The following is a 13063-nucleotide window of genomic DNA, read 5'->3' on the forward strand; positions in this document are numbered from 1 at the left end:
CTGCCAACAGGTAATTGCATTTCAAATAAACAATCACAATTCTAACTGGATTTGTGTGAGATTATGGTAAAGACTGGCATCACAGTCTACTATATACAGTCGCGAAGCTCAATATGTAGTAAAAATGCAAACATGGGTAGTTGCCCACCACTAGGATCGCTACTATCGCCTCATCATCGCAGATCTCTCTCCTAGCAGCCGATAAAATATGTTACACTTTCGTTGTCGTGTTCTTTTGGAAAAATTAACACCTTCCTTCCATTATTGAAATATTAAATGCATAAAGTTAATTTATTATTTTAATGAAGTATATTAAATTCCACCATAAACTCGAAGATACCCGCAAGAAATAAGTTAATATAATTTTTGTTTGTGCAAAACGAACTGAAATTTGCTATAATAGCTTCACTCATTCAAGATTATAGCGATAATTAACTATGAAACCAATAAATATTAATTTGCGTTTCTCTTCACAACAATAATAATGGAAATATGAATTAATGGAGTAACTTACGTGTACCGGTACTTGTAGTGTAGGCTTACGTAGTTAACAAAGTGGGATGAGGTTAAGCAATAATAATCACACCAGAATTGGAAATAAAACGTGATCAATAAATTTTATTGTAACAGACGTTTTCTACGTCTCTAGTAAAGCAACAAATAAAAATTACAACAAAATTAACAGCTATAATTAAAAACATATCCTCTGAAGAAAAAAGTAGGCCTAAGCAATAATCCCACCAGAATTGAAAATAAAACGTGATCAATAAATTTCATTAAAACAAACTTAATTTTTCTACGTCTTTAGTAAAATAACACATAAAAATTATAACAAAATTAATAGCTACAATTAAAAATATATCCTCTGAAAAAAAAAAGTAGACCTAACCTTTATTTCTCTGGAAATTTAGCAGCCTAAGTGACAGAACTTTAACCGGTATCTAATGTCCTTTCGGTTAGACTGAAACATTTCATTGTGAAATTTAAGGATATAATGTATTCTAATAGTCACAAAGAACTTCAAATTAACAGTTTTGTTTCTGCACGGCATTCTTGTGGAAACCCAGGAACCTTTCTGAATCTTTCGGAAATCGGAAAAAGGATAACTCTGGCCTCTTTCTCTTACTGTTGCTACAATTTATAGCACTACAAACGTCTCCTCCATGTCCCATATTATTATTCAAATTATTATATTTTAGCCATTAACATTTTCATTACAACCAATAACGAACATTTCACAAGCATCAATGTGAAATACGACACAGTCCAAAGTCGACCACGGATAGTCTATTGTTTCTAGTTGCTAACCGCTTGGAGCGCTTTATCACGAGATTTGCACAAAAACACCTCAAGCTTCGTGACTGTATATAGTAGACTGTGCTGGCATCCCGTTCTTTAAACTTCTATGTAACATTAAGGCAAGATTAATTTAAAATATGTTACGATAGCACATTTCATTAAATAAGACAGATGTATTTAGGTTATTTTTATTGTTAATACATTATTTATTTAATGTTCTATAAATGTTCTTATGTAACCCATCGTTCCTTGCAAGCAGTGTTTATGTTCATTAGACGACCAACATAGTCGTATAATATTAAAACTGAAAGATCCGTGCCGATTCTGAACAACAAGGTCAACACACATTCAGTAGTATACATCGCTCCTTGAGTTTTTATGTTTCTGTATACCTCCATCTTCTGCTACTAGCAACAAAGCCTTAGTTTAGTGTATACGCCGTGTTGCAGTCAACTTAACTCATCGGTCCCCGAGATGCTATGTCCGCTTATAACATAAATTGCCTCATTTCTATGACTGTGATTTTCCCTACAACTACATTACTTACTGTAATACTTTCTATATCCCTGCCTGAACGCTATGTAACCCCATAGTAATATGCAATCTTCTACAGAGGAGCACATGCATTCCCGAAACTTCAAAATCATAAGTTTCCGTGCTGATTTCGTGACACCACTGCCATAACCTATAATATCGATGGTATTTTTGTAAAAAGGGCGCTATCAATAAAATCAGGAGATCTAAAAAATACTGTTTAAGATCCATCATTTCGTAAAATATGTTACCTACTTTAACTCAGTAGCCTATTTTCACTTTTTTTCATACTTACTTATTTACAAATGGATTTTAAGGAACCCGGAGGTTCATTGCCATCCTCACATAAGCCCGCCATCGGTCCCTATCCTGTGCAAGATTAATCTAGTCTCTATCATCATATCCCACTTCCCACAAATCCATTTTAATATTATCCTCCCATCTACGTCTCGGCCTCCCCAATGGTCTTTTTCCCTCCGCCCTCTCAACTAACACTCTATATGCATTTCTGGATTCGCCCATACGTGCTATACCTTATTTTATTTTATGGAGTGCAGTTTCATAGAAAAGACTTTGCCGACAGATCTTCTACTGCCCACTACTAATTGGTTGTCATAAATAAATGTCTTCCTTACTGTGACGGAAATCTTGTCTTCTCCTGTCAGTAAACAATCACAACCCTCGTTCAGAAGAATTGACAGGCTCCCGTCAAATCCACGTGGAGGCAGAGTTGTCGCATCTTTTCCGAATTCCAGGAATCCCGTCAGTTTCACTGCATAATTTCGAGGGTCACCAGACAACTATGCAATGTTGGGACAGGATGGAATTGTCAGAGTTGTTTGTGTAGGAAGTCATAAATCTGTAAGTGGGTGTTCAAAGGAGCCACCGAACTGCACTCCTTGAAATAAAATAAGGTATACATGCTCTGCCCATCTCAAACGTCTGGATTTAATGTTTCTAATAATGTCAGGTGAAGAGTACAATGCATGCAGTTCTGCGTTGTGTAACTTTCTCTATTCTCCTGTAACTTCATCCCTTTTAGCCCCAAACATTTTCCTAACAACCTTATTCTCAAACACCTTTAATCTCTGTTCCTCTCTCAAAGTAAGAGTCCAAGTTTCACAACCATACAGAACAACCGGTAATGTAACTGTTTTATAAATTCTAACTTTTTTTCATACATCAAGAAAGTGAGTCGCTGGAGAAATGATTTATAACCATTTATTAACGTAAAGCCACAAAATTATTGATAATGCCCTTATTACAAAACACCATCGAATGTAATAGGCTATAGATCGCTCAGTTCATTTTGCATATTTTCGACTCCTAGTCCGTATCAGTTTCTTAAACTAATTGAATAGCTCTACATCCAATCGACCGTCTTGTTTTGACGTCAAGTCCAGTTGCATCACAGGACGTACAATTAATTGCATCGTTACAGTGCAGGAGCATTAAAGTTATTTCTAACCGTGTAATTGGCAGCTGCTGGCACCTGCACCTCCTAGCTACAGACTGCCCACCAAACTGGATTCTATACAATATAACCATTAGAGATGAACAAAACTAACTGCCGCTCTCGCTCGCTGTGTTCGTTCCATTTGTCTCTCGAGTCTCGCTCATCATTCTCGAAATAGCATTTGGTCGGCATAATTACTCCTTTTGTAGGCCTATATTGTTTCGTCACGGACTAGCAAATTTTGCTACAGCTATTTATTTGAAGACGGGTTTTCCAACTTAAGGGGAGAGGATGGTATTTTTTAAACCTTTTTCCTATTTGGTGTATAATATTAACTTTTGTATGTAGAGAGCTCATAGCTGTGGCAACTCAAATAAAAATATTTTGAAAAAAAAATTATTTGGGGGCCCAAATTTCAAAAAAAAAAAAATATACCCAATGCAGGATTGTACTAAAACCGATATATCTAAACCGTTTTTAAAGATAGATTCAAACAATTTTTTGCAATGTATTTGCAAAAGCATGTTCTACAAACTGTCTGTAACAGATTTTGATAGTAGTCCCTACGTTTGTAAAATAAACAATTAAAATTTAATAACAATTTTCTGATTTCCTTTCTTGTAAACAAACGGACGTATTTTTAAAATGAAATCAATTAACAAAATTCTGTTACAGAGAAAAGTTTCCTAATAGTCTAAAGAATGTGTGTTCTAAATTTTATGTATGTATCTGTAATAGTTCTGAAATTATATCCATTTTTGTCTGGCAATGTAACAAAAAAAATGAAGTTACTGGAAACCGATAAAAGCGGGCGTGTAATTTAAAAATCCATAGCGCAGGAAGTTTAAAAAGGGCGACTCAACATCCGATAAGGGCACAAATACCCACAAAATGTTATGCAATGCATTCCACACATATCAGAGGGTATTTTAAAGAAAAACATTTTTTTTTAATTTAATTTACCGGAAACAACAATAAAAGTGGGCGAGTGATTTAAAAATCCATAACGCAGGAAGTTTAAAAATGGCGACTCAACATCCGATAAGGGCACAAATACCCACAAAATGTTATGCAATGCATTCCATACATATCACAGAGTATTTTAAAGAGTTTTTTTTTAATTTACTCATTTTTCACCAAAAAATACCATCCTCTCCCCTTAATTAGAAATATAACTCAAAACTGGTTGAAAATTGAGCTGTTCCCTCATATCTTTACTTCGCTCTATCTTCCATTTTATATATAGGCCTACCGTTCTTTTCATAAACATCATTTCACAAGCTGTTAATCTATTTTCATCTTGTCGTCCAAGCTGTCGTCCAACCTTCTCTTATATCGTACAGTACAGCTCCTGCCAAGATCTTATACAACAGTATTCTAGTATGCTTCTGTATTACAGATTGGATGCATTGTTCTGATACACTCGTAATATTTTCTGGTAGATCTGACGCTCAAACAGGATAACTTGTAGTTATATTCGTAGGTACTGGTTCGCAAATTCAAAGTGATTAGTATTAAATATCTAATTTTAAATAAACAAATTCACGTACAGTCCTCGACACGAAAACTAGACGCATGATGAAAGAAAGTACCTCACTGTACAAACGTAAAAGTGCGAACTTATACAGCCTGTTTCAAAACTTGACAACTTTAGAAACTTACAGAAATTTATCCACAAATATTACAGAATTGGTTAAGGCGTCATTTTAAAGGGCAATACATCAAGTTTGACTCATGTAGTGCCGTAGTACGAAATTCACCATAGACGGTATTGTGTATCAAGATATATGCTCGAAAATTTCCTTATTCCGCAGATTGACGAAGATGATCAAGATGGACGCATTCACTACCAACAACATGGGGCACCACCTCACTACCGCTTGGAGGTTCTTGAGCTACTTGATCGGCATTTTCCAGGTCGTTGAGTTTTATTTTATTTTTTTTTTTTCTTTCTCTTGCACAGAGGACAGATCCGAAGGCTTACCTGTGTCGCGCGCGAAACGTGACGTCACGTCAATATAGTCTATAAACAACTAGCTTTATCTCCCTACGCCTTGGACAGAATACGTCCCTAATTACTACCATTACAGCAGATATACAAAAATTGCTGTAGGTGCTTCAATTTAAGGGTTCAGAGCCATAGTGGGCCAAGCGCCGTTTATTAAAAATGGAGAAAGCAAGAGTTAAAGTTAAGTGAATATCATAGTTTAATGAAGATTTACATATCATTTAGTTTTATTGTGCATACATTAATACAGTGATGTCATGGCAAGCGTATTTTTCTGACCTTGACGTCGTGCGCGGGCAGCAAGCGCTAGGTATGGAAAGAGGAAGGGTTGTGTATATAATAAGCAACCTGTTGGACTAAGAAAACAGTGGTGCACAAACTTCAAACGGAACGTGAAATTTTATGTCGTTATTTTTATATGGTTTCTTTCTGTTTAATATTATCTAAATTGTCTGTAAAACAAAAGTACTAACACTGATTTATTAATATTGCACTTGTGTTTTAAATCTTAATAACATAATAGAGAGTTAAGAAGGAATATTCACTTAAATTCCATAGTAGTATAATATTATACTGTATTAAGTGGATGAAACACATCAGTCATAAAGAAAGTGATATTCGAAAGAAAGAGATTGAGTATGACATGATAAGTTGGAATTTATATTGATGGTATTTTTAGCCTTACAAAAGTAATCAATGAACTAATCAAAACAATATTACAGTACAAAGCAAAGTTACCTAGGTACTGTATCTGTTTTAAGTGTAACTAATATTACATAACAAAACTCTTATCGCATTATGCTTTTAAGGTGATATTTGTGAGCAACTTCCTATCATCAGAATATTAAATTATTTTCTCGAAATCTGCTAAAGCTATAGAGCTGACATTTTTACAACACATGGACACGTATCTTTTACTTATGATGTAACAGTAGTTGCTTTGTTAATTATTTCCTTACAAACAATTTCCATGCGAATATTTTCAAAATTTTCAATACACTATCTTCAGTAATACGTATATACGGTATATTAGATTTACGAAAACATTTTGTAAGGCTACTAAAAAAATAGGCCTGTACCTGAAAATTTCACTTTTCTATACGAAAAGTTGAGAAAATATTTCTTTTGAATAAAAAAATCAAACTTGTGAAAAATGAGCATTAAAATTAAAACTTACATTCTTATAATGCACTCATACAGGGACATCATTTTATTTTTACTAACGTTTTTAATATTAACCTGGCTATACCTTTGGATTAATGGTTCAGAGCCGGAAACACGATTGCTACCCCCTTCCACGATTGGAGTTCGATGATTCTGGCGTAAAATACAAACAAATAACTTTACTAGGTATAGGAGGGCAGAAAAGTAGTTCATCCATTTACGTAAACTAGGAGATATCGTAATTTTGAATTTGATAATTTTCATAAGGTTTTTGTTTAATCAAAATACAGTACAGTATTAACAGTAAGTGCTTTTACTCACGAACTGAGTTATGCATGTGAACGTATTCATTATGCAGTGTATATTATACTGTCTACAGCACATTAGCGTACAATATAGAGAATGAAGTTAAATTGAAAAATAATCATAATATGGATATTTAAACACATTTTTGAAAATGGTGGCCGTTCATTTAGATACAGGCTTCAGTTCTTTTGTGCATATTATCGCACTATAGACTATTGCGTCTAATTCCAATTACCAGTTTCGTCCTTTGTACTAGTAACTCATGTTGAAATAATTCTATACCTAATATATATAAAAGAGTATCTTACGTACTGTGAATTAAATCTTCACTTCTGTCCGACCCGCACAGATAAAATTACTCAGACATGCTATCTACTGTCCGTCCAAGTAGTTATGTCATAGGACCGTAGAAAGGGGGAAATGACGTGACACTTAGTTTTATTTAAGTTATTTGAAACAGTTTCGGGTGAGGGTAATCGGGATGCGACGTAGGCAAACAGATGACAGTACCTTTGCGAAAATATGATTCAATATTGAAAGCTCTTTCGTCACTGGAAAATGCGAACATATTTCTGGAACGTACTATACTAACTCAATACTGTTTGTGTTTACTACGACCTTAAGGCGACTTTTACTGTATACGCTTGGTTCTGTGAGAACAGTTGGAAGTTCACTAGTAGAAGGGGTGGGAGTGAAGTACATTAAAAAACTCAGGTACAATAAAAATTGAAGTAAAAAGAAAATGATGTCCCTGTACTTCTCAGGCAAATCTTAAAATTAACATGGATACAGTTTTAATAAGTTCTCTTCCCTTTATTTATTGAATCAGTGCTGGCCATCCCTGAATATAGCTCGACCAAGCGGCATATACCACCTCTTTCGTCTATCTCTTTCCTTTCCGCTGTAAAGCGCTCAGGCTCTCCTGGGCTCTAAAGCGCGCGCTTGCTCCTGTGGGCATCAACTGACATGCCTGTATTAATACTTGTTATATGCTTCATTTAATTATGGTACTCACTTCGTTTTAACCCTCGGTTTCTCCGTTTTTAGAATATGGCGCTTGGCCCACTATGGCTCCGAACCCTTCAACTGTCATTACCACTTTCAGCGCCAGTATTACAGTGACTATCACAGCACCAACACTTTACTTCTCAAGATGATAATGTTCCCCAGACGGTGCAATTAGTCAAAAGCTGTATGTTTGTAAAGTTCTCATCTCAACATTGCGCAAAAAGAAATAGCCCCGCATTTTGCCAGCCAGAACCTTTTACTTGAAATCCTTTCATCGCATTTCCTGGCACTCTGCTTTCTATGCGGGTGATACTGTTTTGCGGCGACCTGTCCTCTATTCAGGACACACAAGTGCTGTTGGCCGCGGTCCAGACTTCGTATCAAGGGCAGCTCTCTGTTCGGCTTCCTTCCGCAATATTCTCTTCCCTTCCTTTTACTTTCGTCCTCGCTTTTTGTGTTTTTTTTTTTTCCGCCGATTCTTCTAATTCAACACGTCTCGCCCTCATTGTGTGGCTCCGTATCTCACAAAACGGCTATGGACGCGTAACAGTTCACTGGACCGATCATACTTGGTCGCATCAGTTCATTACACTCAATAGTAGACCTTGCTGGTAGGTTCCCTACTCGGATTTAAAAGGAAATATCGTTCATTTTAAGTTTTATAGTCACGGTAATCGATAATCATTCGTGCAATAAGATCGCTGTTACACAGGAAAGTTAATTAATTGTTTATCTGTAGTAATCTCAGACCTCGAGTGACCAATGTCAACTATGCCGTATTTCGACCGTTACTCTGTGCTACAGAATAGTAATATGCGTTACAAGAGCGGTATGTTGATGTTTTCATGTTCGAGGAAAAGATTGAAAAAGCGAAACGTAGTTGAGCTTTTTTAATTTCCGAGAACATGAAAACAAACATACCGCTCGTGTATCGTACATTATTTTGTGCGAAGATCGTTTATTACATACCTGAAAGAGGAATTTCTAATTAGTTGCAATGAAATCTCCATCTTGGTTTCTGTTCAATGACGGCAACTTTTAAAAACAAAAATATCTATCTTCAAATTGTTGCTATAAAATGTTTGCTGTGTTTACTATATTCCAGCAGGTCGTGATATACGTCTGTCTTCCCCCCCCCCAGTCTATAAATGCGAACTTAAAACAAACGGTAAGGTTATGTAATGATTTATTTTACATTTTAATATTTTAACAATATTATTTATATAACATATTGCAGTAATAACATCCGCATCTGGAATCATGTTGATTTTTTCACGGCTTCCTTAATGTTACTTGTATCAGGAATGCAATAAGTTTCGTGGAATAGTAGACTTTACTTAATTTTTGCAAATATTTAAAAACAATAATTAACATTGCAATTTAGATGAAATTGCAGTGGTAAGTTTCCAATTTATAATTATTACTATGTTAAACGTCTCTAAAATAATATGTTAAAAGCCTAAAGCAGTAAAATGAATGTCGCGCTTAAGCGGTAAGAAGAGGGAAATTGTTGTGTGTGTTACGTTGGGAATACTGAATGTGGTATTTCACACTTACCGCGTATTGGTTCTGTGCAGAAAACAAGCAAATACGCACGATCTCGCACAAAAGCATTTTGCATAGCTCGACAAACGCATTCTCGCTGTAGTGTGTAAAGGAACTAAAGCTGCATCTACACAGTTCAATTTTCCATGCACGTATAATATTGAAAGAATCAAGTTTAAAACGTACGTTTAATTAAGATTCATGAAGATTTTGTGTCTACATGGTGCGCCGTTTTGAACGTCATCTTCAATGCGTAAATATATTAATTAATATTAAATATCAATATTGCGTTCATTGCTTGAATGCGTAAAGTTGAAAGAAAAGTTTAACCGTGTAGATGCATATTAATGGATTCATGCCCATCGATTTACGGGGAACAGTTGGCGACACTGGCGAAACAAAAGAACGACCATGGAAAAATTGATAGCGATAAATCTAGCTGCAAAAATTATAGCGATGCCTGACTATGATTGGTTGGAATTCAAAATTTCATTACACTTCATTGGTCGAAAATTGAATGACGTCATATAAACGAAATAGTCTATAGTAATCTCAGACCTCGACTATTTCGTGAATAAATTAAAAATATAAATAATATATTCCTAAAATTCGCTCACAAATGTTAATAATTGTATATTTATGAATACTTAACCAATTCAGACATTGTGAAGTCGAAATAGATGAATAACGATTACTGGAATATAGAAATTGAAAGTCATTCAGTAATGCTAATTGAGAAAAGCGAAATACAGGCTTAAAAATGTTAATTACATATACTGCGCTTTTCTCTTGTTATTATAACAGAAACACTTTTTCATTGTCTACTGAAATCATAATTTAATTTAAACATGTTATAATATAATCACAAATATCCTGATTAATATATTAATTAAATGAACAATTGTTATGAAGGAGTGTCATTTTCTTTAGCCACAATGGGCATGGAATTAGAAGATGAAGATGTGGATGTGGAAGTAGGATTTCGCACTTTATTTAGTACAATGGATACATGCTCATCGATTTGCGTGGAAACAGTTGGCGACACTGACTGAACAAAAGAACGACCATGCGATAAATTGATAGTGATAAATCGAGCTGCAGAAATTATCGCGATGTATGACTGTGATTGGTTGGAATTCAAAATTTCATTACACTTCATTGACCGAAAATAGAATGACGTCATATAAACGAAATAGTTTTCTATATTCTTCAACCTCGCGGTGCCGATATATTCATTTCCCATAATAGAGATACATACAGGTATGATGTGACTCTCCCGCCACATGGGGTTATCAAGATTGCCAAATTTCAACCTAAACCAACATAGGATGTCCGAAATCATTGTCTAGTTACTTTTTAAACATTAATAAAACTGCAAGTAAAACAAAATAATTTCAGTCACATCACCATTAAATTAAAAATAGTTAAATAAAATATTCTTATAAGAGTGAAAAATAATAAAGCGTTTACTTCCAGACACCCGAACAACCAGATGCGTCATTTAAGAGGGGGCAAGGGGGCAATTGCCCCCCCCTTCCGGAGTTTAAGATTTAAGGGTACTGGATAGAGCTGGTATCAGAATTTTCGCGTATAAATATGAATATATAAATTATTTTTTTCCTCTGTTTCTATCACACACTAATGTCCTTTGCACCATGTGATAAATAAACGTTGGTGAATTGTCAGCTGCCACAGAAAAAAATTATTTTTCATTGTTTTAATATAGGCATGGCAGAAAGAAAAGTCTACTGAATTTGCGTTTGTCAACAGTTAGGAATACCTATTACAAAAAGTTATAATCTCAAACTCTTCAAAGTTTCCCCCTTGTCAAAAAACATATTATTTGAGAAAATGAGTAGAATAAGAACAGTACTTTTTCAAGCACAATGTGAAAAATCCCCGTAAGTTTATTTTGTTATATAAAAATATGACATGTATCTCCATATTTTCACTACTTGAATGAAATATTTAAAAATAGTAGTCCATTCATTTTGGAGAATTACATAGTTGACATCAGCATAAAAAATTTCAACCCTTTATCTTAAGAAAGGTCTGAGTAAATGGTTCCTGAATTTAGAACAATAAAAATTATTATTTTTTCAATACTCTTTCTTTCTGCCATTCCTTTACTAAAACAATAAAAAATAATTTGTTTGTGTTCATCTCACAACTCACCAACATTTGTTTATCACATGGTGCAAAGGACATTAGTCTGTGTTTGATAGAAACAGAAGAAAGAAATTATTTATTAAATATTCATATTTATACGCGAAAATACTGTTACCAGTTCTACCTTGTACCCTTAAAAAAAAGTGATAGTGATAGTGATAGATTTATTGATATTAGTTCACAAAAGTACAAAACTTAATAATTTAAAAAAAGACCTATATACAAAAGTAGTTATACATAATAAATATGCAATTTCCTTAACTAATTAATTTATCGCAAATCTCAATAATTTATTGGTTCAAACTTGCACTTACGTCTGGTTTTAGTGCATGTTTAAACCAATCGTAATAACCATTAAGTGTGCTATGCATAGACATTTCGCTAGCCCGCGCTACGAGCGTGCTAAACTAGCCCCGGCTATCGACTGATTACTTGTACAGGATTCATATCATATCATATCCCTAACACTGGTTTATGAACACGAAAAACGTTAGTTCACTGATCATCCACCGGAAGCCCGCGCTAAGAATGTCTATGAATACGGCCCTTAGACTTTAAACCTTATTTATCTGCTCCTTTTCACAATTTACTACCATAAATATTTTAAATCAATTATTCTTTTTTTTTAATTTAAACATCTAAATAAATAAATTGAGTAGTACTACTAAAGAAAAATGTGAGAACTGTACTCTTTTATAATAAAATACCCCACATTTTTCTCTTGATATAAAGAAGAGCTAGTTAATGATTTTTCTCAAATTAAACGAAGGCGTTACTTTTTGCTACATTAGTGGTTGTTACCGATTATAAATAGAATGCAATTTTATTTCTATTAAATGAAATGAAAATGTCTTTATCAGTAAAATTGTGTGTTGATTTGCTCGCAAGGACATCATATTAATAACAAGTACATGCAAATTATCCCATAACTAGGATAAGAAGTAAAAGTAAAGTATTAATATAAATAAATAAAACTAGGATTTTTGTGGGAACTGGAAATGTAATGTAAATTCGGGTAAACTTGACCATAAAAATAAACCATGATATCAGCTCTATTTGTGACTTAAAATAGTAAACAAATACTTAAGAAATGGAGAAAAATAATGAACTTTAAAAATGCATCATACATCAAGGTTTAAATCCTTGTTTTTTATGGCCAAGTTTACTCCAATTTACGGTAATGAAAATAGCTCCTTTCAGAGGAAATAGGAACTACGCCACACGATATACCCTATAAGGTCTTTCCTAGAAAAAAAAAAAAAACTTGTATCCCAAGCAAACTTAAATTACACCCCTACAAACATCCAAATTCTTATGAGGGCGAGAGTTGGCCTATTAATTCTATCTACAGGGACATCATTTTATTTTTACTTGCATTTTTATTGTACCTGCATTTCTGAATGTACTTCACTCTCACCCCTTCACTAATGTCCTTGCTCCCGTCAGACACACAAACTTACGGCCGCTGTTGCATTCGAAGTCTTCAAGCAGTGAAGTAAACACTGCAGTGTATAGTGTGTTTCATAAATATGATTGCGTTTTCTATAGAAGAAAGAACCTATATTAATAATATC

At 34.2% G+C, this 13063-nt stretch overlaps 1 protein-coding gene across 1 annotated transcript in view; it reads left to right on the plus strand.

The window, feature by feature from the left end:
• LOC138712458 (transmembrane protein 198) overlaps positions 1 to 13063 on the plus strand; it is a 363343-nt gene that overhangs the window by 270686 nt on the left and 79594 nt on the right. The window lies entirely within an intron of this gene.

Source organism: Periplaneta americana, chromosome 13 (assembly GCF_040183065.1).
Source record: "Periplaneta americana isolate PAMFEO1 chromosome 13, P.americana_PAMFEO1_priV1, whole genome shotgun sequence".
NCBI classification, from domain to species: domain Eukaryota; kingdom Metazoa; phylum Arthropoda; class Insecta; order Blattodea; family Blattidae; genus Periplaneta; species Periplaneta americana.